Below are 14351 nucleotides of genomic sequence, written 5' to 3' on the forward strand. Positions count from 1 at the left end.
TTTTGTGCTGACCCTATCAAGGGTGGGATTAACCATTTATTGTGTAATTATTTTATTGCATATTTCTATGTATGTCTTTGAGTGTTACTGTAAGTCCACTACCCATCCGAAGCTGATTTAGAAGAGCTAAGCTGAGGAACACCTGTAGTGAGACCAAGGTACCACTCAAATCTAAGTTGCTTATTATTAGGTAGGTAGCTAACCTCTAAATGAGGTAAATTGCAACCAGCCTCAAGAATATTAGGCTGTCAACACTTATACCTGCTCTACATCAAGGAGCAGACACCATAGCTATACCACTAGCTATATAAGCCCTATCAGGCTGTCAATAATTATACCTGCTCTGCATCAAGGAGCAGACCATAGCTATACCACTAGCTACATAAGCCCTATCAGGCTCAATTTACCACAAGAATGGATCCTTTAGAAAGGAACGCAAGATTCTTGAGAGCTCTTCAAGGTCCTTTAGGAAAACTGCTTATGAAATGTCATTTCTGTGTCGAAACCGACCCAGGTGACGTCTATAGACTAGCAAGTTCCATAAGGATCGCCAGCCAAAAATATGACTACATCAAGACTGTAATCGAGACCCACAGGAATTTACTCCAAGCCGGTCATACTGTCTCAGACCACTTAAGTCTAACAGAATCTGATCTCGATAACTATGAACATTCTGTTCAAACCAGTTTAGACCGATATAAGGAGGTGCTTGCGAAGCAAGATATTCCCGAGTGGGTGGATCAGATCATTAATAGACCTGTATCCAAGTTAACACTCAGCTCAGATGAAATACTTGAGCTAAATCAAGACGAGGAGAATCCTCTAATCAATACTGATCACTATACAGGATCAACAACTGAAGATCAACCTTCATTTTCTAACCTCTCATCTAATACAGCTTCATGTGATGATTTGTTTACAGAGTCTGATCAAATTTCAGACCACTCTTCTCAATGTTCCCTGGATTCTATAAGTTCAATACATAATGCTACTGAATTAACTAACTTATCACCAGAACCCAGAGAAACAAGTGAAGCTGCAGATGAAACAAGTGAAGCTGCAATGATCAGTGAATCTGAACCAGAAAATGATAAAGCTAATGCTGCGGCAACAGTCGAAGCTGTAATCAAAGCTGAGGCTAAGCAAGAAGCCTTAAGCAACACAAGTAATGGTCACAATTGCTCACAACAGCCTTCTAAAGCAAGTGCTAACAATGAGAAGACTATTATAAACCTTGTACACCAATTATTAAATTTATCTTCACCAGAGCAATCAGATGACTCTTTACAAGCTTTTAGTTTTCAGCTTGAGTCACTGATAAATTCTTTCAGTAAAGAGGTGGATCACCCAACTACTGAGTGGATGACTAAAATTATCATCCAGAGAAAATTGTCTGGTGACACACTTAATAAATTATATGTATGCCAGAATGGTAATACCCTGTCAATGCAGGATATATTTACAGGTTTGCGTAATATGAGCAATCATACAGCAGACCAAGCAATTAATACTAAATCTGAATGCACCAAAACTGTACCTACATCAGTTTCCTTGCCTGAAACTCCTAAAGTGACACTGTCACTAGGTAACCAAGGTGCTAATAATCAATGTAACCAGAATCAGTCAAACACTGATTCATCAGTGAGGCCTAAGAGTCCCACAGGTGCTCCTAAGAGACTTAATAGTCCAAAGAGCACTCCCAAGAGCTTGTTAATGGTTCCCCAGAGTACACCAAGTACTCACAAGAGAATAAATAACAAACAAATGCAAGCAGCAAAACCATCACCACCTGCAAATACTGTTTTACCTAAACCGGTAACACCTAAACGAACAGTAGGATGGGGAATGTGCTTGTTTTGCAATCAAAAACATTCTCTGTACAAATGTACTAATTATCCTAATAGAGACACAAGAGTCAGACGACTCAAACAGTTACATAAATGTACTAGGTGTCTCAAACCACATAATGTTAACAGCTGTGACACCCCACTGAACACCTGCAATAGGTGTAGAAGGGGCAAGCATCATGCTGCACTGTGCAAATTAGTTAGGGCTAATTATGTCAATCCTAGAATAGGACGTAGAGAATCTACACAAGTACAGTGCTGCAAGGTGCGAGATGTGTACAACGTAACTTCACAAGCATCTCAAGTGGATGCTGCTTTGCCTACTGCCCAACTTCAAGTGAAGAACAGAGGAGCCAAGATCACCATACGTGGACTATTTGATCAAGGTTCCCAGAGAACTTTCATTACTCAAAGGGCAGCAGAGGCGCTTAATTTACAACCAATAGGACAAGTAAAATTAAACTTGTCAGGGTTCATGATAAATCGAGGAACCCATAAATACACAGTAGTTCAACCGCTTGTACGACTAGGTAGTCAAGCCAAGGCTGTCCAAGCTATTGTTGTAGATCAAATACCTTTAGACTTAAATATTAAGGGTCTGGGGTACACAGCCCACTTCCTGCAGGAACGTGAAATTAATTTGGCCGACAACAAATTAACGTCTGACCGCCTTAACAATGTAGATGTACTAGTAGGAGCCGACTACTATTACCAGTTCATAACTGGACATGTTAAACGATTGGGAATGAATATGCTCCAATCTGCAGGAGGCTACTTACTTACTGGTAAAGTTCTGAATGTGAACAAGCCTAAGCCTGCCAATAATAAATTAGTCAGCAGTAAGTCAATTCTCCAGCAACAAGCTAAAAGGAGAAACACAGCTGAGTAATAAACTCAGATTGAATGTAGTACAATTGATACTCGCCGAGATGTTTCATAGCTCTCAGTGAAAACCAAGGGTCCGTACTCAAACAAGTACAAGTCACAGCGACCAAACCATTGAATTCACTGCAGACCTAGAATTATTCTCGACAAGTAGTAATTGACCACACTCAGTCTTCCTAGTTAAATTGTAATGTTAGGCTAGAGAATCTAGCACTCCCTAGGAATTAATAATGTTAGGCTAGAGAATCTAGCACTTAATGCCACAGGCATTTTCTGAATTTATTGATAACATTCACTAGGACCACTGGTCCACTATACTTGCGCTTAAAGGTTTGCCAAGAAAACCTTAATACCATGTTTTCTGCACTAAGAGTTAGTGATAAATACTTGCATTAATTGTTTGAGTTGTTTTTCTTTCGTTTCTGCTTATTTAGTGTAGGAGCGCAACACGAACAAACTTGCACACTTACTAATAGGTAAGTGAATTTCCAGAGAACTAATATGTTTAATGCATTACCGTTAAACATTAGCATTGTTAATTAACATGCTTCATGAGCTTAACATAGCTCACCTTAGAATTAACGTAATAATATGAGTGCTCGTTCACCATGCACACGAGCTTAATATTGCTCGCCATGATAACTGAATTACAAAACTCCACCTCGTTAATTCGAGTTCACTGAACTCAACCTGTTAACGGTTAACGAGCTCACTGCAGCTCACCCTGTTAGCACTGCTAACGAGATCACTGTATCTCACCCTGTCAACACTGTTGACGAGTTCACTGAACTCACCCTGTTAACTGTTAACGAGCTCACTGCAGCTCACCCTGTCAACACTGTTGACGAGTTCAATGCAACTCACCCTGTCAGCACTGCTGACGAGCTCACTGTAGCTCACCCTGTCAACACTGTTGCCGAGTTCAATGTAACTCACCCTGTTAGCACTAGCTAACGAGCTCAATGTAGCTCACCCTGTCAACACTGTTGACGAGTTCACTGCAACTCACCCTGTTAGCACTAGCTAACGAGCTCACTGTAGCTCACCATGTCAACACTGTTGACGAGTTCACTGTAACTCACCCTGTTAGCACCAGCTAACGAGCTCACTGTAGTTCACCCTGTCAGCACTGCTGACGAGCTCACTGTAGCTCATCCTGTCAGCACTGCTGACGAGCTCACTGTAGCTCACCATGTTCAAGAGTTTAATATAACTCGACCTGTTAATGAGCTTAATACTGCTCACCATGTTAATTCGAGTACACTTTGCTCACAATTAACTTAGTCCCTTACTTAGGTAGGTTAGAAATTCAAACCATTTATTTAGGTAGGCTTAGGGACTTTAGTAGTGTCAACTGAGTACTAGCTTAATCTGTACTCACCATTAATTACAGTTGACTATACTTATAGAGACTGATTTAATAAACTCAAATTCATGTAAAGGTGATTTCGTACTAACCAGTTTACAGTGTCAAGCCTATGAGCTGCCATTTAATTAGCTCATAAGTCAGAATGACTAGGCTACTAATCTCACTGTCGACTCAGAATTTTCCTTGATTTTAATGAATAAATTTTTCAGTTCTCTATTTTTCTATTATTTAGCTAGTTAGCAAATTAGTTGTACCATCAGTCAGCATGACTACTGCACGGCAGTGCACATTAAATTTAATTTCCTCATTTGAATTTGAGGTGATCGTGATGCTGCGTGATGTTATTGTCTAGTAACTTAATAGTTACAAGTCACAGCGACCCTAGGCAGTGACCTTACTGTAGTGTCATAGTCTCCTTGATCTTAAATGACTAATAACACTTTACTGTACAATCATACAATAGTGTTATCAGTTCTTAGGAACTTATTCTGAGTTTGCCTACGATTCAGCAGCTACGTAATACACCATTACATGTCACTGCGACCCTAGTTGTTGAGTTTATTGTGAGCTTTAGAGTGTTCCTGATTACCGATAACTTAATCATTTAATGTTTCATTATTTCATGCATGTTTCCACTAAGGGAAACTGCAAGCCTATTACAACTCTGAAGAAGAAGAATTTCTTTCACATCCCACTGAGATAACTGTGATGATGCTACGATGTGATATCACGTAACGAAACATTACACGTCACTATGACCCAGGATATCGCATCACCGTAGATTCTGTTAGTTTAAATTGGGAGAGTTGAATTTTATAAATATTGTGTAGGCTACAAACAACATGTTTCAGTTGACATGTGAATAACAAGACTCAAATTCTTGTAAGTCCTTGATAAATTCGGGACGTTCGTTATGTGTGTACTAACATACTAACATACTAACATACTAATGTATTAATCTTAATATCACTTCGGGATAGGTCAGTACAACACAGTACACTGCGACCCTGGGAACCCCCCCCCCCCGGAGTTATGTTGGATATTTCCAACATCGAATACAGCATTGTTGTATTCTCATTACTTATTACTAATCATATTAATATTGTAGTAAGTAAAATTAACAACTCGTAGAATTCTCCTGTACTAATAATTCATCTGTGCATTAGGCTAGAATTCTCACGTCATCTAACGCTAGTATTGCGACAGATTTCTTTACAGTAAAACACATTATATACAATTTGTGTGAGAATTAAATACGATTCTCCATAATTAAGGCATTCTGTATGACAACTGATTGCAGACGAATTGTTCTCTAACTAAAAGCCGAATAGAGCGTTAGAATTATACCGTCTACCTCGCGATAGTGTTAACGTCATCAATGAATGCTATGGGGAGACATTAATTCCTCTCCCTTGTATCTTTACTATTCTTAAATAGTTAAATAATAATATTTCGTTCCTCTAAATAATAAACCCGTCCAGTCTTTAGAGTTTCAAGCGCGAATGCGAGAAATATTAATGTTCATGCCAATAATTTGTGTAATGAACGTCGACTCGGCGTGGGGGGAGGGACGCGACGCCATGCTCACTCGGTGAGGGAGTCGGTACGCGTACACGTAGGGAACCGAAGAGAGGCATACCTGCGCTTAACGTACGCACAAAAGACGCCATTGTCCAGTAAATAGGACACGTGTGTCTATCTACAGATGAAAGCCGCCACTGTGAGGCGTGAACGACCTTGCAGATAATATCTTCAACTAGTGCTGGTGTTAAATAAGGGACCCCTAGACTTGGTTCCTGACGACACGTGATCAGCCAACTTGAAACGCATCAATCCAGGATAGGTTCACCGGAGCCTGGGATGCGAAATTACGGCAATCTTAATACTTACACAGTGCCCACAGCTAAGTACCTTTTATTTGATGCATCATTTACAGGTTTAATAATAGCGGGGTGATTGCGCGTCACGCGGCACGACAACACCTAATAACAGGTGATTAGAAATTTCTCTGTAGATATCAATAATCTTGAATATGTATTGAGTAGTTAAATCAATTGCTACTGGTAGTTATTTATTTTGCAGCTCGAGAGACGAATTCCTCATGCTGTCTTCTCCATGTTAACCGTGTCTGACGTCGGTGTACCAGACTTGGAGATTAAGAGGACTGCCAGGGTTATCTAAAGGAATCTATTACCAGCTAAGGCTTATTTCTTTTACTCATAACATTGCAATTTGATACATTCAGAATGTTTTCAACATAATGTGTGTTTTACTGTAATTCATTATTATGCACATATTCATGTTCTTCTTTGTATGAATAATATTATATTCAACATTAATTATAGGATTAGATTATTATTAATAGAATTAGTGAACGAACCACACTGATTCCTGGACGTACTGACCTCCAGTAATAACCCCCCAATGTAGGTGTTTGAGGTTTGGTTTTAATAATACAGCCCATTAATTATTCTTATGATCATACTTTCTAGTCATATCCATAGTCACTGGTTTTCTCTAGAAATTTATCTAATGATCTGAAATTCTCAGTTTCCCTCTTTACTTTAAAAGCGGGTGGTCCTTCGTAACTTAATTTACTACTTTAATTATTAATTAATCAGAATCAAACCCAAATATCCCACACCCTCCATGACGGCTCGCCACCGTCGTCAACCAGCAAATTACCATTCCAGTGTGCCTGCTTCTGATTGGTGACCCGCCATCTGCACACCTGCACCTCTGCACCTCAGCGCTCTCTACCAAGTCGATGTCTGGTCTTGAACCAGCCATTGAAGTTAGAATATCCTTGTGCTGCCAAGCTGTGAACTGATATACGCTCTGTTTATTGGTGGAGGTTCTCAGCTAGCGCTATATTCTCAGCACCTGTTAATCATTTTTCTGTCTTTATTTTATTTGTAGAGTAACGTCACCCTTGTTCTTAATTTTTATGTTATATTTTTTGACTTGTTTGTTTGCACTGTACATAGCCAAGGAATTGTCTTATTCATAATTTTTAAAGTTAATTAAAGTTTCATTGTTCATACTATGTGTTTTGCGTGTCTTCCCTTACTTTACCACAGACAACAGCCAAGCAGTTGATCTTTTTTTCTAAAATGTGATAGGCATTGACACCAGCCATTAGGAGGACTGCCGAACACCTACACTTTCCCGTCACACTGACGTCCTCTACCGAAGCGAAGGACGAATTCTATGATGATCTCTGCCTAATTCTTAGAGACCTACCTCAACAAGAGCCAGTCTTCCTCCTGGGAGACTTTAATGTAAAGGTTGGTTCTGAACACAGCTCTTGGCCTTGCTGCCTGGGCTAGTTTGGATTTGGGAAAATGAATGAGAATGGGCAGCGCCTTCTGGAGTTCTGCTGGGGCTCTATTTTCAAAACTGCCATGTCCACCTTCGGTAAGAGGCAGAACAAGTCAGCAGACTGGTTCGAGGCCAGTGGAAAGGAACTGTTACCCATCGAAGACGAAAAGCGACGAGCTCTCTCAGTCTACAAGAACCTGCCCTCAGAAAGAAATCTACAGGTCCTCCGAACTGCCTGCAGAAGAATTCAACAAACTGCAAGGCGCTGTGCTAACGATTACTGGCTCCGACTTTGTTCCAGCATGCAGACCGCGGACACTGTCTGCAACATAAGAGGCATGTACGAAGGGATCAAACAGGCAACATGCCCTACACAAAACAGGACGGCTCATCTGAAGTCAGCCACTGGAGAGATCATTAAAGATCGTGATCAACAGATGAATCGCTGGGTGGAACGTTACTCCGAACTCTACTCCATAGAGATAACTTGGTCAGCATAGAGGCCTTGGATAAAATCGAGTGTCTGCTCATCATGGAAGAACTAGACTTTGAACCGATTGTGAAAGAAGTTCAGAAAGCACTGCATTCACTTTCCTCTGGGAAGGCGCTGGAAGACGATGGGATTCCGCCTGAAGTTCTCAAGTGCGTTCGAGGAACACTTAAAACTGAGCTTCATGAACTTCTATGCCAGTGCTGGAGGGAGGGCTGTTGATCCGCAACATTTATATAATAAATGTTGCGGATCAATAAATAAAAATAAATAGACATCATAATTCCAGTGCCCGGCTCTGTGGTGCAGCGGTCAGCACGTCCGCCTTTAAAGTGGCAGACTCGGGTTCAACTCCTGGCTCAACTTTCATCTCAGGTTCAACTTTTTGTCTCCAACTAAATTTTCACCCTGATAAATTTACTAATTAATGTTTTACATTATCTTCAACAGAGTATTGGTAAATGTGAATATATTAGGTCTACAGTGTCATGATCATTTGTTATTTATTTTTTAACTTTTAAATAACAAACATTGAAGAATTTGTTCTGTAAAACTAACAAAAATAAGAAGAATAGTAAAACTGATGATGGTACATTACGTTGGTGCCAAATACAGTATGTGGGACGTTACGTTGTTAGTCCAAATACATTAGGTGGGTCGGTCCCATGGGTTCCAAATACAGGAAATAGCGCGTTTTGTTGGTTGTTCAATTAATGTATGTGGGGTGTTATATTATTTATTCATATACAGTATGTGGAATGTTACGTTGTGAGTCTAAATACAGTAATGGGAAACTACATTGGTTGTTCAAATACAGCAGGTTATATGTTTTGTAATCTATTCAAATACAGCAAGTAGAACGTTACTTTATTGTAATCTTTAATGCCACCCCGTTTATTGTAACGTTTAGTGGTGCACCTGCTATTGTAACACTTCCACACCTTGTATTGTAATACTTACTGCCACACCTTGAATTGTAATACTTACTGCCATACCTTGTATTATAATTGCCACACCTTGTATTGTAACTCTGCTATACCATGAATTGAAACACTACCACACCTTGCATTGTAACTCTGCCTCACCATGTGTTGAAACACTTCACACCTTCAGGGGAGCCGGTGGCTGAGCGGACAGAACACTGGACGCGTGATCCTGTGGTCCCGGGTTCGATCCCGGGCGTCGGCGAGAAACAGTAGGCAGAGTTTCTTTCACCCTGATGCACCTGTTACCTAGCAGTAAATAGGTACCTGGGAGTTAGTCAGCTGTTACGGACTGCTTCCTGGGGGTGGAGGCCTGGTGGAGGACCGGGCCGCGTGGACACTAAGCCCCGAAATCATCTCAAGATAATCTTGTATTGTAACACTTACCTACTTGTTGACTGACGGCACCGTGGAGAGGGGGGAGGGGCCTGCTGCAAAGGTGACAGCTTCTCCCCCGTATCAACACATTAACTTTGTGTTGTCTTTGATACTTTAACGTATCTACCCTGGCTTTGCACCCTGGAAAGGCCACTCCAGACCCACAACCAGAGCGCAACTTTATAGTCTCCTGAGACAGAGGAATGCCTTCTAATACTACTGCCACACCCACCTTTTGTTGTACCATCTACTGCCACACCTTGTATTGTAATACTGCCACACCTTGTATTGTAATACTGCCCCACCTTGCAATGTAACATTTACTGTCACACGTTGTATTGTAATACTGCCACACCTTGAACTGTAACACTGCCCCACCTTGCAATGTAACATTTGCTGTCACACCTTGTATTGTAATACTGCCACACCTTGTACTGTAACACTGCCCCACCTTGCAATGTAACATTTACTGCCACACCTTGTATTGTAATACTGCCACACCTTGAACTGTAACACTGCCCCACCTTGCAATGTAACTTTTACTGCCACACCTTGTATTGTAACACTTATTGCTACGTAGATGATGAGTCACAATAACGTGGCTGAATGTGTTGTTATTGTGTGTGTTCTTCTTTATCTTCTGGTGTGTTGACTAAACAACACACCAGAAGATAAAGAGACAGCACTGTGGAGAAATGCCCGACAGACCACTGGAACATTATCTAACACAGTGCACAGTTACAAACCCATTAAGATTTCAAAATCGATTCAACAGAGCAGAAGAAGTTGTTAAACACAAATGGCAAAATCTTACTGAAGCAACCATACAAGTCATAAATACTCATGCTCCGAACAAGTAAAACAGAAACAAGCAACGCTTAGTGGGTAGGCCAGAGGCTCAGGGCCCACGCAGAAATATTCCTGCAAAAGAAAAAAATAAAGAGACGACGACGTTTCGCTCCGTCTTGGACAAGTATTAAGTCGATTGTGATGAGACAAGGTTGTTGGTATTGTGGTTTTAGATTTAGCTACACAGAACAAAATGTCCATTTAGCACGGGCTATGGTGAGCCCGTAATTGAGTTCGGTTATTCGCGATAAGCTTGTTACTGTGATAAATGAGTCAAAATTTAAAATGAGGGGTTTCCTACTTTTTCCGTTTCTTTCTCATTTCTGTTTTAGTGCACTCGTTTTAGTCCTGTTTTAATAACATCATCTCGGTGGTGGATGTAAATGCAGAATATTCACTAGTGTGTCCCATTCTTCAACGGCTTTTCTAATCACTGTAGTCGCTGTGGAATTTGCAGTTAATGTAGCTGCTCTCGTTGGATTATTGTTGAGTTTGAAGCTATTTTATGCCTATCAATGCCTATACTTAAACTATTGGGTTTATTACCTCCCAGCAGCACTTGCAAACAAGCCTTAGTTTGTGTATGGCTGAGACAAAGAATGCACGAGGCATTTAGTAAAGCAAGAGAGAGGTGAGGAGGAGGAAATCTTAGAGGAAGGTAAGAGCAAGGCAAAAGGTACAGATAGGATAGGTGTAAGGGGGTAACAATAGGTGTAAGAATGGGAACATAAGTAAAAGAGGAGAAAGAAATAGACAAAGGATTGGTAGGCTTATGTTAGGTCCCGTTTGTTAGAAAGTTTAGATCATCTGGGTATTGTCGGGGTTCACCACCATAAGAGGGGGGGCGAGTAACAGTATATTCAAGGTCACTCACCGTAGCCCTGCGGGTCTTCACTCTATCCTCGCGGCGCCACTGTACGCCAGGAGGGTATCCCAGTCAATCCCAACCGGCCTCTGATCGAGAAAGAGTGGGAACACAACTTGTTCTCTTAACTATTGTGTGCCCGCCCCGGCATGGGCTCTACTACTAACCACAAGGTCGCCAACTGGTGTTTCCGGTGTCCAGTAACACGTCAGTGGTTTTGTTGAATTGTGGTAACAGTGGCAAGAGCACACTCAATATGTCTGATATCAGGCAGGTATTTACTTCTATCACTATTTGCTTTCAGGTATTATATAGCCACAAGAAATATGGAGGGGATGATATAAACACCAATGTACTTTGTATTTTACTTAAAACTCATTCAAAGACATCACAAGATTATATCAATAAGCAAACAGCTGTTTCAGGCGGAAGTCGCTCGTTCCCACATATAATCATGAACTCGCCAAGCCGGCAATGCTCCCCCTCACATCAATGTCAAAATCAGCTGGGCTATTCCCACCGCGCGAATGTTCGTGTATTTGTTTACCTGGTGGCGTGAGGCGCCTGTTTCTTTAAATTCTCAAAGATCACTAGAAGTTCGAACACACAATATTTGCAACAATAGCACGTAAATACTTCGCTGCACTGATCTTGAGCTCAATCAAACATTTCTATATTAATGGACACAATAATTCACTAATATGGTATAACACACTGCTCTTCATTTAATGATAACGTATGCAAGTATATATCACTGGAGTTCTCAGTAATTCCTTTCGTGGGCGATAACACAATTAATCACTGCACACATGAATGATTATTCAATACACAAGCATAGACTTATATATATATATATATATATATATATATATATATATATATATATATATATATATATATATATATATATATATATATATATATATATGGATGAATCATAGACATCAATAATGGTAATAACATAGTTACTGGGCACACAGCCTAATACCAAATACTGGTATATTTATATATATATACTCTCTCAATAACTGATCATATTAAAGTCTCATGAAAGACATTACCAACACAGTAAATTCATCAATTACTCCGAGTGCCTACATACACCAATAATAATCATAAATATTGTGGGTACTCTATGTAGTCCCACTCTGCACACTGGTGCCTTACTGTGACATGGGTGAGCCTTGCTCACGACATACAAAATACTCTGGCTAAATAATATAGCTAACTAAAGGGGAATTGGGAGGGAAACTAGAATCACCTACTTCCACCTATCCTCCGGTGAGAGTTGAGTTGTAGCTCCTGGTCCAGGCTCCTGCCTCGTGTAGGGAACGCCCCCACACACACCCTGTCGTGTCCTCCAGGAACTCAATCAACGTCCCACCATAAACGCGTCGTCTTCGTGCCTTTCCACTGCAGGTCCGTGCTCCTCCTCAACTTCTTGTAGGGTTGGAGTTGGTCTCCCGGCCGTCAACTTCTCCTCCCAGCTACGGCTGCCTGCCTACGTCTCGGCTGCAGTCGTTCGGATTCCCGATTAGTGTCTTCTTCACTGCTTCCCAGTGGATTGGCCTAGCCGCTACGTCGTCACTGTGAAGCTATCAGACGTCCCAGACGATACTGCCTAGACTTCACCTGCACAGCACCCGATCCTGGAGCACTTGATGCTCAATATTCCGTCAATTCCCTTTTTGGTCCACACATGGAATGAAGGAAGACCTCTGGCGTACTTGCAGACTACGGGTGACGCATAAGATCCACGGGAGTGGCGTGTTACTGTCAGATTGACAGGATCAATCTTCACACATCCGACCACCTTGACGTGTCGTGTCAGACTGATTCCCTCCGGAGGATTGGCCCAGCCACTATGTCATCACTGTGAAGCTATCAGCCGTCGCATACGTCGCCGCCTAGACTCCACTCTTGCACAACACCTGTTCCTGGAGCACTTGTTGCTCAATATTCTGTCACTTCCTTCTCTGGTCCAACACATGAACGAAGGACGACCCCACAGGTGATGGCAGACCACGGGTGATGCGTAAGTCCTCCGGAGACAGGGTAAACTGTCCAACTGACAGGACCCCCAGCGCACGTCCGACCTCCTTGACTTGCTGTCTTAGACTGATGGCGCCAGAGTCGCGCTCTGACCGGAACCCCCCTTCCTTCGTGACGTCATATTCGCCATGGGAGGTTTTCATTGGCTCCCTGTGCCACATCGCTGTCGGTGACCAATCTGGTGTCACTGACGTCACACAGTTTTGGCGGCAAAACAGAGTAGCCAGCGCCATATTGGCTTCCTAAAGGGCCTAAACCACAGGCCAAAATACTCTTCTTTTACAAATTTCTCGCCACTTCGAGAACACTACATTCTCCCACATATATCAAACTGATGCCTGCGACGTAGAGAACGCTCGGGTAAAGTGGACATGACTCTTATAGCAGGCGTGGGAGAAATATAAGGGGGGGAACACCGTCACAGTATGTACAGTGAAAGGGAAGAGTGAACGGCAACAAAGACAGGACTAAGTTTCATGTTGGGTAAGTTGTGTATCAGAGCCGATTAGACAAGACGGCGTCTGCGAAAAGTAGAGTTAGGAAAGAGCAATCAATATTATGACAAGAATCTCTAACATGACTTAAGATAGCATTGTTTGTGTCTGCAGATATAAAACGTCTTTTGAGTTCCTTAAGTCTGTCATTAAGTGTACGGCCAGTTTCCCCAAAGTTTTGGAGTGGACAAGACGAACATGAAATAGAGTAGACACCGGCAGCATTAGCCTTGTATTGTAACAATGCTACACATTGTATTGTAAGACTTACTGCCACACCTTGTATTGTAACACTGCCACACCTTGAATTATAATACTTACTGCCACACCTTGTATTGTAACACTGCCACTCCTTGTATTGTAATTCTGCAACACCTTGAATTGAAAAACTTACTTCCTCACCTTGTATTGTAATCCACCCACACCTTTTATTGTAATATTTACCGTCACACATTGTTACATACGATCATTTATATTGTTTATATATAACCATTTTATCCGCAAAATTTATATAATAAACATAATAATTCCAGAGCCCGGCTCTGTGGTGCAGCGGTCAGCACGGCCGCCTCTAAAGTGGCAGACTCAGGTTCAACTCCTGGCGGAGCCTTTTTCTCTCCAACTAAAGTTACACCCAGATAAATTTACTGATTACTATTTTACATTATCTTCAGTTAAGTTTATGTGAAATACGTAAACAAATATTTAGCTAATTATATCGTATAAAAAACTCAATTAAGCCTACATTTTCATAATAAATTTATATTTATTTAACAAAGAAATTGCAAACACTGAAGCATTTGTTCTATTAAGAAGTG

This window comes from Procambarus clarkii, unplaced genomic scaffold (genome assembly GCF_040958095.1).
Source record: "Procambarus clarkii isolate CNS0578487 unplaced genomic scaffold, FALCON_Pclarkii_2.0 HiC_scaffold_125, whole genome shotgun sequence".
In the NCBI taxonomy this organism is placed as follows: domain Eukaryota; kingdom Metazoa; phylum Arthropoda; class Malacostraca; order Decapoda; family Cambaridae; genus Procambarus; species Procambarus clarkii.